Source organism: Silurus meridionalis, chromosome 18, assembly GCF_014805685.1.
Source record: "Silurus meridionalis isolate SWU-2019-XX chromosome 18, ASM1480568v1, whole genome shotgun sequence".
Taxonomy (NCBI): Eukaryota; Metazoa; Chordata; class Actinopteri; order Siluriformes; family Siluridae; genus Silurus; species Silurus meridionalis.
The window spans coordinates 17,601,356-17,618,896 of NC_060901.1; the positions used below are offsets into that span (position 1 = coordinate 17,601,356).

At 40.2% G+C, this 17,541-nt stretch overlaps 1 pseudogene; it reads right to left on the reverse strand.

Moving 5' to 3' along the window:
- Window positions 1–17,541, reverse strand: part of LOC124401645 — a 31,235-nt pseudogene that overhangs the window by 11,499 nt on the left and 2,195 nt on the right.

Consider the following 17,541-nt stretch of genomic DNA (forward strand, 5'->3'; position numbering starts at 1 on the left):
GGAAGGTAAGAGGATGAATGAGGAATGGAGAAGGTGCTGGTACCAATCTTTAAGAACAAGGGAGATGTGCAGACCTGTAGTAACTACAGGGGAATTAAGTTGATCAGTCACACCATAAAGTTATGGGAAAGAGTAGTAGAAGCCAGGCTGAGAAAATAGGTGACCATCTGTGAGCAGTATGGTTTTATGCCGAGGAAGAGCACCACAGATGCATTATTTGCTTTGAGAATGTTGATGGAGAAGTATAGAGAAGGTCAGAAGGAGTTGCATTGTGTGTTTGTGGATTTAGAAAAAGCGTACACAGGGTGTCAAGAGAGGAGTTGTGGTATTGTATGAGGAAGTCAGGTGTGTCAGAGACGTATGTGAGGGTGGTGCAGGACATGTATGAGGACAGTGTGAAAGCAGTGAAGTGTGCAGTAGGAACAACAGACTGGTTCAAGGTGGAGGTTGGACTGCATCAAGGATTGGTTTTAGGTCCTTTCATGTTTGCAGTGGTGATGGACAGGTTGACGAACGAGGTCAGACAGGAGTCTCCCTGAAATATGATGTTTGCGGAAGATATTGTTATTTGTGATGAGAGTAGGGAGCAAGTTGAGAAGAGGCTGGAGGTACGCACTGGAGAGAAGGGAAATGAAAGTCAGTAAGAGTAAGTCATAGTACATGTGTGTGAATGAGAGGGAGGGCAGTGGAGTGGTGCGGTTGCAGGGAGAAGAGGTGGAGAAGGTGGAGGAGTTCAGGTACCTGGGGTCAACAGTAAAGTAATGGAGAGTGTGTTAGAGAAGTGAAAAAAGAGTGTAGGCATGGTGGAGTGGGTGGAGAAGAGTGGCAGGAGTGATTTGTGATAGAAGAGTATCTGCAAGAGTAAAAGGGAAAGTTTATAGGACTGTGGTGAGACCTGCGATGTTGTATGGTTTAGAGACAGTGGCATTGAGTAAAAGACAGGAAGTGGAGCGGGAGGTAGCAGAGCTGAAAATGTTGAGGTTTTCGTTGGGTGTGACAGGATTAGAAACGAGTTTATTAGAGGGACAGTGCATGTAGAACGTTTTGAAGACAAGGTGAGGGAGGTTAGAATGAGATGGTTTGGACATGTTCAGAGGAGGGACATGGGGTATATCGGTAGAAGAATGCTGAGGATGGAGCCGCCAGGAAAGAGGAAAAGAGGAAGACCAAGGAGGAGGTTTATGGATGTGGTGAGGAAAGACATGCAGGTAGTTGTGTTGAAAGAGGCAGATGTAGAGGACAGGGGGTATGGAGAGGGATTATCCGCTGAGGTGACCCCTAATGGGCGAAGCCAAAAGAAGAAGAAGAAGTTCATGCACTGCATGCACACACCCTAGTGTCTCCACTTTACTGTGAGGATTCTTCAGTACTGCAAAGAGATGATTCCCTCCAGATTCTCGTAGTTTACTCCCAGTCAGAGCCATTGTCTTCACAATTAGATGCAATTCTTTCAGATTTGAGGTTTCTGAGTTGAAGACAGAGACCAGAGCTAACCAGCTTTTAACTCCAAGTGAATCACACCTGATACTGTAAAAAAATAAATTATATTACACTTGTGCAAATTATCAAACAAATACTTTAAATGTCCACTGCATCTTCCAATTTGTACATACCCTAAAAGAAAATATGCTTAAAGGGATACTTCAGCTAAAATTTATAAAGGAACCATTGGTACATCCGTTCTGCATTTTCACTGATTTTGTTCAAGCAATAACTGATATGTTTTTTGTGAGTTGTTTTTTTTCATGCAACGTGTATCTTTTTTCTTAACATAGCATTGTTCTAGCCTTTTTTGTTCCATCTGAGTTTCTTCTGAGGTAATTTTTTTTTTATTGTTCACTACTGAAGCTAACCCAGCCATTAGGGAGGCACAAGCCAGTGCATTCTTAGTGCCGGTCCCAAGCCCGGGTAAATGGGGAGGGTTGCGTTAGGAAGGGCATCCAGCGTAAAACATGTGCCAAATCAAATATGCGGATCACAAATGAGAATTTCATACCGAATCGGTCGAGGCCCGGGTTAACAACGACCGCCACAGGTATCGTTAGCCGACAGGGTACCGGTGGAAATTGGGCTACTGTTGGCCGAAGGAGGAGAAGGAGAGGAGGAAGACGTCTACAGAGACGGCAGGGAAAGGAGCAGTGTAGGAGAGTGGAGGTTAGGGTTGGTACTTTAAATGTCGGTACTATGACGGGAAAGGGAGAGATAGCTGATATGATGGAGAGGAGAAAGGTAGATATGCTGTGTGTTCAGGAGACCAAGTGGAAAGGGAGTAAGGCCAGGAACATTGGAGGTGGATTTAAACTGTTTTATCATGGTGTGGATGGAAAAAGAAATGGTGTAGGGGTGATTCTGAAGGAAGAGTACAGTAAGAGTGTAGTGGAGGTGAAGAGAGTTTCTGATAGGGTGATGATCGTGAAGGTGGAAGTTGAAGGGATGATGATAAATGTCATCAGTGCCTATGCTCCACAAGTTGGCTGTGAGATGGAGGAGAAGGAAAGATTCTGGAGTGAATTAGATGAAGTGGTAGATGGTGTACCTAGGAAAGAACGGTTGGTGATTGGGGCAGATTTTAATGGGCATGTAGGTGAAGGGAACAGAGGTGATGAGGAGGTGATGGGTAGGTATGGTTTTAAGGAGAGGAATGTGGAAGGGCAGATGGTGGTAGATTTTGCTAAAAGGATGGAAATGGCAGTGGTGAACACTTATTTTAAGAAGAAGGAGGATCATAGGGTGACGTATAAAAGTGGAGGAAGGTGCACACAGGTGGACTATGTGCTATGCAGGAGATGCAACCTGAAGGAGATTGGAGACTGTAAGGTGTTGGCAGGGGACAGTGTAGCTAGACAGCATCGGATGGTGGTCTGTAGGATGGTTTTGGAGGTGAAGAAGAAGAGGAGGAGAGTGAGGACTGAAAGAAGAATAAGATGGTGGAAACTGAAGGAGGAAGAGTGTAGTGTGAGGTTCAGGGAAGAGGTCAGAGAGGCTCAGTGGTGTTAAGGAGGTGTTGGATGATTGGGCAACTACTGCAGGAGTGATGAGGGAGGCAGCTAGAAAAGTACTTGGTGTGACATCTGGAAATAGAAAGGAAGACAAGGAGACGTGGTGGTGGAATGAGGAAGTGCAGGAGAGCATAAGGAGAAAGAGGTTGGCAAAACAGAAGTGGGATAGACAGAGTGATGAGAAAAGTAGGCAGGAGTACAAGGAGATGCGGCAGCAGGTTAAGAGGATGTGGCGAAAGCCAAGGAAAAGGCATATGAGGAGCTGTATGAGAGGTTGGACACTAAGGAAGGAGAAAAGGATTTATACAGATTGGCCAGGCAGAGGGACCGAGCTGGAAAGGATGTACTGCAAGTTAGAGCAGTAAAGGATGGAGAGGAAATGTGTTGACTAGTGAGGAGAGTGTGTTGAGAAGGTGGAGGAGTATTTTGAGCAGCTGATGAATGAGGAAAATCAGAGAGAGAAGGTTGGATGATGTGGAGTTGGTGAAGCAGGATGTAGATAGGATTAGTAAGGAGGAAGTGAGAGCAGCGATTAAGAGGATGAAGAGTGGAAAGTCGGTTGGACCAGATGACATACCGGTAGAAGCGTGGAGATGTTTAGGAGAGATGGCAGTGGGTTTTGACCAGATTGTTTAACAGGATTTTGGAAGGTGAGAAGATGCCTGAGGAATGGAGAAGAGTGTGCTGGTACCGATCTTTAAGCATAAAGGAGATGTGCAGACCTGCAGTAACTACAGGGGAATTAAGTTGATCAGTCACACCATGAAGTTATGGGAAAGAGTAGTGGAAGCCAGGTTGAGAGAAGAGGTGACCATCTGTGAGCAACAGTATGGTTTCATGCCGAGGAAGAGCACCACAGATGCCTTATTTGCTTTGAGAATGTTGATGGAGAAGTATAGAGAAGGACAGAAGGAATTGCATTGTGTATTTGTGGATTTAGAGAAAGCCTACGACAGGGTGCCAAGAGAGGAGTTGTGGTATTGTATGAGGAAGTCAGGTGTGTCAGAGAAGTATGTGAGGGTGGTGCAGGACATGTATGAGGACAGTGTGACAGCAGTGAAGTGTGCAGTAGGTACGACAGACTGGTTTAGGGTGAAGGTTGGACTGCATCAAGGATCGGCCCTGAGCCCTTTCCTGTTTGCAGTGGTGATGGACAGGTTGACGGACGAGGTCAGACAGGAGTCTCCTGGACTATGATGTTTGGATGATATTGTGATTTGTTGTGAGAGTAGGGAGCAGGTTGAGAAGAGCCTGGAGAGGTGGAGATATGCGCTGGAGAGAAGGGGAATGAAACTCAGTAGGAGTAAGACAGAATACATGTGTGTGAATGAGAGGGAGGGCAGTGGAGTGGTGCGGTTGCAGGAGAAGAGCTTCAGAAGGTGGAGGAATTCAGGTACCTGGGGTCAACAGTGCAAAGTAATGGAGAGTGTGTTAGAGAAGTGAAGAAAAGAGTGCAGGCAGGGTGGAGTGGGTGGAGAAGAGTGACAGGAGTGATTTGTGATAGTAGGGTATCTGCAAAATGAAAGGGAAAGTTTATAGGACTGTGGTGAGACCTGCGATGTTGTATGGATTAGAGACAGTGGCATTGAGTAAAAGACAGGAGGTGGAGCTGGAGGTAGCAGAGCTGAAGATGTTGAGGTTTTCGTTGGGAGTGACGAGGATGGATAAGATTAGAAATGAGTTTATTAGAGGGACAGCGCATGTAGGATGTTTTGGTGACAAGGTGAGGGAGGCGAGATTGAGATGGTTTGGACATGTGCAGAGGAGGGACATGAATTATATTGGTAGAAGAATGCTGAGGATGGAGCCACCAGGTAGGAGAAAAAGAGGAAGGCCAAGAAGGAGGTTCATGGATGTGGTGAGGGAAGACATGCAGGTAGTTGGTGTAAAAGAGGCAGATGTAGAGAACAGGGTGGTATGGAGACGGATGATCCGCTGTGGCGACCCATAATGGGAGCAGCCGAAAGAAGAAGAAGAAGAAGAAGAAGAAGTTCACTACTGAAGCTGTTCTGCATTTGCATCTACCTGATCACTGATTATCTCTTTATCATTGCACCTGTTAGAAGGTGGGATATATTATGCAGCAAGTGAACATTTTGTCTCAAAGTTGATGTGTTAGAAGCAGGAAATGGGCAAGCTTAAGTATTTAAGCAAATTTCATATGGGCCAAATGGTGATGGCTAAACTACTGAGTCTGGGCATCTCTAAAACTGCAGCTCTTGTGGGGTTTTCCTGGTCTGCAGGGGTCAATGTCTACTAAAAATTGGTCCAAGGAAGACACAGTGGTGATGGGGCCATTAGTGGCCAAGGGTCATTGATGCAGGAGGAGAACAAAGGCTGGCCCATGTGGTCCAATTCAACAGACAAAGTTAATGCTAATCTCTGAGGGAGCTTGATAGGTTCTGCAAAGACGAATGGGAGAAACTGCCCAAAAATAAGTGTGCCACACTTGTGGCATCATACTTAAAAGAGACTTGTGGCTGTAATTGGTGCCATAGTTGCTTCAACAAAGTATTAACAAAGGCTGTGAATACATATATATGTGATTTTATTACAATTTTCAATACATTTGCAAAGATTTTAAAACGTCTTCCACGTTGTCATTATGGGGTATTTTTTTTAGAACTTTGAGGAATTTAATGAATATAATTCAGTTTGGAATAATGCTGTAACATAGCAAAATGTGGAAAAAGAAAAGCGCTGTGAACGCTTTCCGGATGCACTGTAATTTTCATCAAGGGCGTTCTCTCCCTTTTACACTCATCTCAACATATCTGATTTTGTGTGTTGTATATACCCAAAAAGTCAATTTAGGGGCTATAAATAAATAAAAAAAGAACAACAAGGTCAACAAAAAAAACCTGTCTATTTGAATGTTAATTTATATAAATCTTTTATAAATCTTGAATTCAAAACATCCTTACACATATGTCATATACCATATTAAGTGTTTTAAGTTTCTCTAAAACACACTAATAGTAGAACAGTTCTATTACGCTTTACTTACATTGCTTTACTGGATTCTGCAATCACAGGCATCACCTTCAAAAGAACAGCTTCTGTTATTTTGTCTGTACTGATATATTTACTCAGGTCAAATTCTTCCAGCTTGTCTACTGATGTCAGTAACACAAAGACCAAAGCAGACCACTGAGAAGAAGAGAGTTCATTTTGTTTTCCAGATTTCAGGTACCCTTGGATTTCCTCCACTAGTGAATGATCTCCCAGTTCATTCAGGCAGTGAAACAGATTGACAGATTTCGCAGTTGGAAGAGCTTTACTGATCTTCTTTTTAAGGTACTGAACTGTTTCCTCTTTGCTCGGAGACTTACAGTCTGTCTGTGTTACAAAGCCTTGAAGAAGATTCCAATTAGACTTTAGTGAAAGACCCAGAAGAAAGCGAAGGAAAAGATCCAGATGTCCAGTGTGACTTTCTAAAGCCTGATCTACAGCATTCTTGTGTAAACCTGCAATTAAAATTTATTTTATCTTCTGTTCAGGAAACCGATTCTTTTTAAGAACATTTTTCTTGTTTATCATGAACATCAGGTGCACATACAGAGCTGCGAGATGTTCCTGAACACTTAAATGAACAAAGCAGTACACTTTACTCTCATGAAGGCCAAACTCCTCTCTGAAGATCTGTGTACACACACCCGAGTACACTGCTGCTTCTGTCACATCAATGTCTCTCTCAGATCTTCTTCATAGAAGATTAGGTTTCCTTTCTTCAGCTGCTGAAAAGCCAGGTTTCCCAGTTTAAGAAGCATTTCTTTATCACTCTCCTGCTTCTTTGGGAATTTTTCTCTTATAATGTTGGTCTGAATGATGAGGAAGTGTGTGTACATTTGAGTCAGAGTCTTGGGGATTTCTCCACTCTCTGCTTCACCCAACATTCTCTCTAGAACAGTGGCTGAAATCCAGCAGAAGACTGGGATGTGGCACATGATGTAGAGGCTTCTTAATGCCTTCAGGTGTGTGATGATGTTATTGGCCAGGATCTGATCACTGATTCTCTTCCTGAAATACTCCTCCTTCTGTGGGTTATTGAATCCTCGTACCTCTGTGACTCGATGAACACATTCAGAGGGGATTTGATCTGCTGCTGCTGGTATGGAGGTGATCCAGATGAGAGCAGAGGGAAGCAGATTCCCTTTAATCAGGTTTATCAGCAGCTCAGGCACTGATGCTGATTCAGATACATCACACACTCTCACTGTGTTCTGGAAATCTAGAGGAAAACGACACTCGTCCAATCCATCAAAAATGAACAGAACCTTTTCCAAACTGGACATTTCTGTTTTATTTGTTTCCCTAAAAAAGACATGAAGGAGCTCCATCAGACTCAGATTTCGATCTGTCAACAAATTCAGCTCTCTGAAAGGAAGTGGAAATATGAGGTGAATTTCCTGATTTGCTTTCCCTGCAGCCCAGTCCAGAACAAACTTCTGCACGGAGACTGTTTTTCCGACGCCAGCGATTCCCTTCGTCAGAATGGTTCTGATGGGTTCGTCTTGTTCAGATACGGGTTTAAAGATGTCATTGCTTTTGATTGGTGTGTCCTCTGTTGTTCTCCTGGATGCTGATTCAATCTTTCTCACCTCATGTTCTTTATCGACTTCACCACTGTGTCCCTCTGTGATGTAGAGCTCTGTGTAGATCTCATTCAAAAGTGTTTGGTTTCCTTGGTTTATTATCAGTCCATTTAAATGCTGAAACTTCTTAATCAGATTTGTTTTTAACTTTTTCAGGAATGTATTTGTGGCAGCAGATTCTGATCCAAGCCTGTTAGATGGTGTAGTAAGAAGGTGTGATGAGTCCACAAATGATAAATCTTTATGGTGTTCTCACTGTATGTTTTCTATAATATATTCAGTCTAAATTAAATAACATCAAAGATGAATAATACCAGTGTATCAAAGTCACAGTCATCTATTTGTTGTACATGTAATTCTGTTTTCTGTAAAACACTGTAGCTGATCATTCCATTACTTAATCTTCATAATCCAAGCATTTGTTTTTTGCTATATATGAAATGTAGATGCAAAATACAGAAAATCACAGGTATAAATCTTTAACTATAGTCAGGGTAATAATATAGTCTGGATGTGACACCCTTCTACACATTGGAGCAATTTCTGGTATTTCATAAAAATATGCTGGCATGTGTTTTGAAGGTGAGAGAAAACTGCAGGGCCATGAAGAAGCCTACACAGAACTGATAACACACACAAATAGACACATTGTGGATGCTGAAAAGCATTTATTTAAAAATGGAATAAGTTTCTGTGTCTAAAAATACATAGTTTTGTCAGTCTGCAGATACTTTAAATATCTATACCTTCCACATTTTTTAGCCATGCTTCTGTTTTCCGTTTCAAATTGAGGATCATTCAAACTGAGGAAGATTTTTATTATTAATGATTAAAGTATTAAGTTATAACACCTGAGATTACCTGAGATAGTATTTTTCATAATGAAGCTTTTACAAAGCTTCTAGTATTTCATATAAAATTGATTTGCTTGCTTTTATCAGCCACATAAGAAAATTATTGGAAAACAACAATTTATAATTTTTCTTCAGTGTTACACAACTTTTGCTCAATGCAGTGGTGGGTTGTCAGGGCCATCAAATCCTTCTCTGCTGGCCTGAACACTATTAGAAGCACTGACCTACATTTACAACATAAATTCTAATATTTTTTCCATGAAATTGTATTAATTTATTTCCAACAGTTTATTCTTTTCATTTCATAGCATTTTTCTTGGCTATACCGCTTCCAGTACGTGTATGTGGATGTCAGATTTCTTTTATCAGATTTCAGCCTCTATGTGCTGCCATGTCAATCTAAACTGCCCAGGGCATTCAGAATCAGTAGTGCTGGCCAATGTTCATTAGTCAATATAAGCAATAGGTCTGTTTCTTCAAACCAATCAGATATCAAATTCACCTCACAGGGCCAGCTAGCTGGACCAGAATAGCATCAGCATTTTTCGTCCTCTGATTGGTTGGTCAGAGGGAAACTGTTACAGCTTTTGACTGGCAAAACACATGTGTAGCTCTGCACACACTAATACATCTGGGTTAGACTTTGTTACACTCACAATGGCATACTAAAAAATAAATCTTGAAGAAAAGCTAGACATCGTGAGGAGGTCAGCCAATCCCATCACTAGCTAGCTTATCTCAGCCAAAAAGGGTTTGTTCGCCACTTCCAGACCAGCGAATACGAGCGGTACCTCTGGCTTACAGAGAAGCGGTACAAAATATGAGTATACATCTCTGGTGAGAAGGTCGTATTTTATTAATATTTTGTATGTTTTTGTCATGTTATTAGACAAATATTGATTCTAAACTGCTCCAGATGTTGTGGGTGTCATAGTTGCGGTTGTAGTGTACAGTTTTGGAGCTTGCTTTAGTAAAATGGTATTCACCCTCCATATGTGAAATGCCTCTCTCTCTGTAAATTTTATTTAAACTAAATAATACGAAATACATTACTCTTCTTGGCTATGCCACAACCAAGCAATTTTATATCTTTTTTAGATCTTAAAAATGTTCTGAGATGTTCTTAAGCTTTAAATGTGTTGAATGAATAAATAAATTGTATAATCACTAAAAACAAACTGTAATATATTTGTAATATAAGTAGCATAACATGGAGCTCACATCATATTAATTTATTAATACAAAATAATTTCAAATGTTGTTCTCTGATGAACGTATCCAGGCTGAAAAACCACCATATAGAACACAAGCAGAGAAAGATGACGATGATCAGTTAATCACGAACGTCTCTGTTCCCCTTCGGGAACTCGAGCTACGTCACAACGCTTTGGGAATATAGAGATGTTCTCAGTCATGTTTAGATCACTGACTCCCTCTGTCTCATCCACGTTAACCTCAGACTTTTTGTTGCTTTCTGTCGCATTGTTTGCTTAATAAACTAGCCTATGCCTGTGGTGTGAGAGCCAGGAAATGATACACCAGCGGTAGATTGAAAAAGCTGCGCAATGACAAGAAATAGGTTGATGCGCTGAAAACGGTGCACAATTAAAGAGAAAAAATATTGATCATGTCACCAAATAGATGAAAACTAATGTATTGAGTCTGGTTTGAAAATGTAAGAATTTTTTTGTGTAAAAAATGTAATGAGTGAAAGTAAAAACTTAATAAATAGTGAAGTAAATTATTGATACCAGACAAATCTACTTAAGTAAAGTATTTGTACTTTATTACTTCCAATCTCTGGCTATATAGCATTCCAAAGCTCCAAGTCAAACCAAGTGGCATTTAATTTGTAAATAATACAAGAAGCACACTTTATAAAACAAAGCAATTTACAAGAAAATTTAAAATGTTTAAAAAAAAAATGCATTTCAAACCCAGTAGCAGTAAAAATTAAATGTGAGGAGATGTTACCTGTGTGGAAGTAAGTAGTCTCCATCTTTAAACGTTAAAATGGGAACCATAGACGCGTCACATTTCATGGAGATACAGCTGGGTGCGGGTGATTTCGATCTCTTCTCTTGCAGTTTGCTGCATAACATTATAGATAGCCCTTGTTAAATTTAACGAGGACTTAATTTTACTACTAATAAAAACAGGATATAACATTTTCTATGCTGTGGTGATGCTTTTTATTAGTAAACCTTCATTAGTAAAATCTTTGGTTTAAATATTTTTTTCATATTACTCAATAAATATACAATATTTATTTTCCAATTCAATTTATTTTTTCAATTCAGTTTTATTTGTATATTGCTTTTAATAATGGAAATTGTCCTAAAGAAGCTTTCCAGAGATAAAAATATAAAATAATGTAAAAGTTTGTTCCTTTCAGAAACTCAAGCTGCATCTAAACACTTTGGAAACACGCCTGAGTGTTCACGCTCTTAAATAATGTGTGTACTTTCTTTCGGCTTCTCCCGTTAGGGGTTGCCACAGCGGATTATCCTTATTCATGATCCACATGTTCGATTTAGCACACGCTGGATGCCCTTCCTAACGCAACCCTCCCCATTTATCCAGGCTTGGGACCGGCACTAAGAGTGCACTGGCTTGTGCCCTAATGGCTGGGGTTGGTTCCCTGACCGGGGATCAAACCCGGGCCACAGTGGTGAGAGCACCGCATCCTAACCACTAGACCACCAGGGAACCTTGCTCTTGAACAATGTGTGTAATCAGTCATAATGAACTATGCTCGCAGATGGGTCTTCTTCAAAAAACTTCCAATGATCTTATTCATACAACAAAGCAGTTAAGGACCTTGCTTGAGGGACCAGCAGTGGAAGAATTTTAACTCATGACCTTCTGATCATACGTTCAATATCTTAATCACTGAGTTACCCCTTTCCCATTGACTGGTGCGAGGAGAATTGCCTGATGGGTTTTTGCTTCTACTCAATCAAACAAACTTCACAGAGCACCATGTTAAGGCTCAGCTAGGTGTGCTTGTGTGCAGCCACATATTCCAGTTACCCGGTTAAAAGAAAATGTGGTTTGGGATGAATTTAAGACTATGTTCTTGGGGTAATTGATTATTCCTACACACTCCCAAGATCTTGGGGTTATCTTATGGAGATTACATAACTATTTATAATATTAATTAGCAGCAGCCAATAATGAGGGCTGTCCTGAGGTCACAGACCAGTGGAACTCACATCAAACCCAATAAGTGTGTGATTGGGTGGATGGAATTATTGTATCTGGGCTTCTACTTGGGCTATTGGTCATAAGCAGCAATTGCAGCCGGCCTGAGACCCAAGACCAAAATATTTTATTTACAGACTAATGTATCAAACAGAGGACTGGGGTTAGGAGTTCAAACTCGCCATAACACCTGCGGTCTTATTAAAGTAGTTGGGCTCATGACAATTTTATTAGATATCAATCAGTGTTTGACTCATTAAGATCATTCTTTTAATACATTGGTGTGCTACCTACTATAATAAATCATAGTACTTTAGATAATTAAGTACATCTGAAGAATACAGTACACATACCTTTGTACTTTTACTTAGGTGAAAGATTAGAGAGCTATTTCACTTTTACTGGAGTAAAACTATTGAACACTCAGTTGTCTTTTAGTTTGCCATCCTGTCTATTCAGTTACATTTTTCCTTAAACATTTTGACATTAAAAGAGAGGAGACATTACCTGTGTAGAAGTGAGGAGTCTTCATCTTTAAATTTAAGAGGAGTAACCATAGATGCATCACTCTTCATAGAGATACAGCTGGGAACCAGTAATTCTGATGTCTTTCCCTGGACTTTACTGCAAAACAGTGTAGACAGCCCTTTAGAGTTTTTTGCTAACCAATGTTACTTAAAAAAAAATCTACATTAAACTAAATAAAAAAATTTAAGTTAGGCTTTCGATAAAAGCTATGGTGGAATTATTCTTCTCATATGCACTCTAAATAATTTGGATACATTTAATTACAAGTACACAAGGAGATTTTTGGTTACTTGTTTTTAGAGTGTTTGTCCAGCTCAGGTATCTCCATCTTCCTTTAGTAACGTGTGCACAAACACAGCTGAGTCCTGGAGAGTATTTTTGCTTCAGGATATTATACCCCTAGAAATACAAAGACAAATGTGCAGTGCATGTTTTGCCTTCAACTGAAAAAGTATTTCTGTTTCCTCGTAACCTCATTAAACGTTATACTGTACATTCATCATTGCTGTGCAAGTAAAGCTAAAGGAGTTCGTACTTGTCCCTTGTACATTGAAATAATCTCTTCACATGCCCAAGAGATGTTTGGAAACTCAGGTTAGAGCACAGGGTATAGAGTTTGGCTATAATACAGCACCCCTGGGTTAAGACCCTTGCTAAAGGGCCCAAAAGTCCTCTACATCTGCCTTTTTCATCCCAACCACCTGCATGTCTTCACTCACCAAATCCATAAAGCTCCTCTTTGGTTTACCTCTTTTTCTCCCTCCTGGTGGCTCCATCCTCAGCATTCATCTCCCAATATATGCCATGTCCCTCCTCGGCACATGTCAAAACTATCTCAATCGCGCCTCCCTCACCTTGTCCCAAAAACGTCCTACATGCGCTGTCCCTCTAATAAACTACTTTCTAATCCTGTCCATCCTCGTCACTCCCAACAAAAACCCCAACATCTGCAGTTCTGCTACCTCCAGCTCCACCTCCTGTCTTTTAGTCAATACCACTGTCTCTAAACCATACAACATTGCAGGTCTCTCTACTTTCCCTTTTTTTCAGCCCCTGTCTGACCTCTTCCCTAAACCTCACACTACAGTCTTCCTCTTTCAGTTTCCACCATCTTATTCTTCTTTTAGTCCTCACTATCCTGCTCTTCTTCTTCCTTCCGATGCTGTCTAGCTACACTGTCCACTGCCAACGCCTTACAGTCTCCAATCTCCTTCAGGTTGCATCTCCTACATAGAACATAGTCCACCTATGTGCACCTTCCTCCACTCTTAAACGTCACCCTATGATCCTCCATCTTCTTAAAGTAAGTGTTCACCACTGCCATTTCTATCCTTTTAGCAAAATCTACCACCATCTGCCGTTCCACATTCCTCTCCTTAAAACCATACCTACCATAACCTCCTCATCACCTCTGTTCCCTTCACCTACATGCCCATTTACGTCTGCCCCAATCACCAATCTTACATTCCTAGGTTCACCTTCTACCACTTAATCTAACTCACTCCAGAATGTTTCCTTCTCCTCCATCTCACAACCCAGTTGTGGAGCATAAGCACTCATGACGTTTATCATCACCCCTTCTACTTCCAGCTTCACGTTCATCACCAGATCAGAAACTCTCTTCACCTCCACTACACTTCTACTGTACTCTTCTTTCAGAATCACACCTACACCATTTATCTTTCCATCCACACCATGAAAGAACAGTTTAAAGCCACCTCCAATGCTCCTGCTCTTACTCCATTTCCACTTGGTCTCCTGAACACACACCATATCTACCCTTCTCCTCTCCATCATATCAGCTATCTCGCTCCCTTAACCAGTCATAGTACAGTCGAACCCACTTATCTCAACCTCGGTTAACTCGCCAACCCTATTAAGTCGACGTTTTTGAAGTGGAGCCGCCAAATTTTCCCTTTGTTTAAGCATTTTTTTATCGGTTAAGTACATTTTTTTATGTCGCCGAACCGTAATCAAGTCAAGCTGATCACACACACCTGACTCTCATTCACTTACTCATCCCATCTCCTAGATCGTATGTGTTGGTTCATGGCTGTCTGTGTAATCGTGTATCACGCTATGTACCCTTCTTCTCGGACTCCGCATTCTCTCAACTGCACCCCGGATTACCCCGATCCTGCTGTTTTCCATGTTCACGCTGTCTGAACCACGTTTATTCGTTGCTGCCCAGTGCTGGGCTTTCCATAGCATGGATCCGTGGATTCTCTACACGAATTGTCTCTGTTTCACAGAACTTCGTGGACTGCGCTCCCACCACTGGATATTACTGCTTCGCTACAAGTATTGGTGGATTATCTCCTGAGTATTCTCAATAAACTTTGTTTGCGTTTACTTCGGCTTCTGCCTCCTTATACGCAGTACAGGTTATCTCGATCCGCATGACCAATCAATCAAATCGCGGCAACGCTGTTGTGTAAAAAAACCTCCAAAAACACGTGCATGCACATTCTCATTTAATAACGCACATCATGTACATAAAGAAATTTCAAGCACGTTAATATATTGCCGCCATATTGGTTTTCGTTTGTCTCGATCATCGGTTATCTCGGCGCTTTTTGGCGTCCCCTAGGCCGGCGACATAACCGGGTTCCACTGTACCAACATTTAAAGTACCAAATCTAACCTCCACTCTATGACACTTCTCCTTTCCCTGGTGTCTCTGTAGACGTCTTCCTACTCTCCTTCTCCTCCTTCGGCAAACAGTAGCCCAATTAGCACCGGTATCCTGTTGGCTAACAATACCTGTGGCGGTCGTTGACCGATCCGGTATGAATTTCTCTTTCGCAATCCACATACAGTGGTACCCTGCTTATCGACCTTAAACCGTTCCTTAAAACCGGTCGAAATGCGAAAAGGTCGAAGAGCGAATGTAATTATCCCATAAGTAATAATGGAAAACCAATTAATCCGTTCCCGACCTCCACCGATACCCATTTATTAAAAATTTTTGCCCTGTTTTTAGCAGTATTAATACTAAATAATACAGGTACATAAATAATACTGTATATAATCGTTATGCAGCGTAATGAGCGGAGGCAAAGCCGGAGCACAGTTCGCTTTGGTTTAACAAAAACACGGAGAGTTTAACACAAAAATACACACACGGCAGTCCATAGAATCCCGACAAACAAGAGGAAGAAACGCATAGGAATATGTGTGACAGGGAAAACACAGACAAACATGAACCAAACACCTTCACATACCAACAATAACCGACAAGGAGTGTGGATGAATGAGCTGTTTATATAGGAGCTGGGGATGAGTGAATAATAAGCCCTAGGTGTGCATGGTTGAAGCCGGGGGCTTCAGGGAAAGCAGAGGTTTTGACAGCCGCCGAAGGGGACGTGGCAGGTGGATTTCTGACAATAATACAGTAAAAAGTATAAATTAAAAACATTACAAAAGTAACAAAAAAAAAATGCTCCACGTGGGTCGATAAGCGGGCATCTGTTCGTTCAGTGGGTGCAAATTTCGGTCGAAAAACAGTTCGCTAAGCGAAAAGGTCGATGTCCGAGCCGGGCGATAAGCGGGGTACCACTGTATTTAATTTAGCACATGTTTTACGCTGGATGCCCTTCCTAACGCAACCCTTCCAATTTATTGGGACTTGGGACTGGCACTAATAGTGTACTGGCTTGTGCAACACCAATGGCTGGGTTACTCTTGAAATGCTTATACTGTAGCTAATCTGATAATGACCACTAAATGCTCTTGTTTTCTTGTGAACTAGACATAACAAAAACATAGCAAAGGTTCCATTTAGTGTCCTGATGATTTACATCATTTAAACCACCATTATTACTTTAAAACATTTACAAGAATTTTTTGTGTTCATGCTCTATGTTGCATCCATATTTCTTCATGTCCATGTTGCTTAAAGTATTAAAAACAGGAAGTATTATTATATGGTACATTTAGAACAGATAGAAATGTGCGATTTAGTTGCAATTAAATATTAAATTTGATTGATAACCTCTGTACAATAATACATACAATGTATATATATATATATATATATATATATATATATATATATATATATATATATATATATATTACATAGTATATCTTTTACTCCTCATTACATCTGCACTATTTTTATCTATATGTATCTTTATATCTTTATATCCTTACTGTACATTCTGCCCAACATTTCACATTCATGTATATACGTGTATATAGTGTGTGTGTGTGTGTGTGTGTGTGTATATATATATATATATATATATATATATATATATATATATATATATATATATATATATATATATATAGTAGACTTGTTTATTCAGTTTGCACATCTGCACATTTCCTCATCAATGCCACAGCCTTAAAACATCTATCTGTACTTCTTAATAATGTCCACACATCTCTGCGCTGTTATAGTCTTTATATTTATTCACATGCTGTACATATGCTACATATATTTCTTCACTATTTGGACGATTGCTACTTTTTGCAATTCTGGTAGATGCCAAACTGCATTTAATTGCTGTGTACCTGTACAATGCCATGATAATAAGTATTTATCTATCTATGTATCTATCTATCTATCTATCTATCTATCTATCTATCTATCTATCTATTGTTTGTTTGTTCGTTCGTTTGTTCGTTAATATCATGATATGTGACACTAAAACAGGTAGAAGTAATAATTACTTTTTACTTAAGTACATGTCAGAGCCAATACTTCTTTACTTTCACTTGAGTAAAAAAGTATAATCAGTACTTCAACTTTTATTCGAGTATTTTAAAACATGAGTATCTGTACTTCTACTTAAGTAAAGGATGTGTGTACTTTTGCCACCTCTGATAATAACCATAATTATTTGTGGCAGCTACCACAAATGGACATTCCAGCTGCCACAAATGGTTATCCATTATCCATCTATTTTTATTATCTAGAACATGCTCTTATGTCGAATAAACAAGAACATTAACTACTTATCGCAAGGAAACAACGTTTGTTATGTCAAAATCACGAGAAAATGAAGAAGTTATATTGAGAAAACAGCTTATGTCCAAATCACAAGAAAACAAGAAAAATTATTATATTGCATGGCCTCTTAGGACTGTTTTTCCTTTAGGTTCAGTTACAATATACTGAGCACACCTTTTTCTTATATAGATTTATATGTAACATATAGATCACTTACCTTGAGGCAGCATTCTTCGTTTGTGTGGCATTAATATCACGGTTTTTGCTTTAAAGTCTTCCTGTTTTCTCATTTGAACCACTGGTTAGAATGATGGTGGAGAAAGACACTTTTACTTTCATTATGTGTAATGTTTCTTTGGAAGGAAGTTAACTCTTTGTGCTCTTTTTCAATTCTTTTGAGA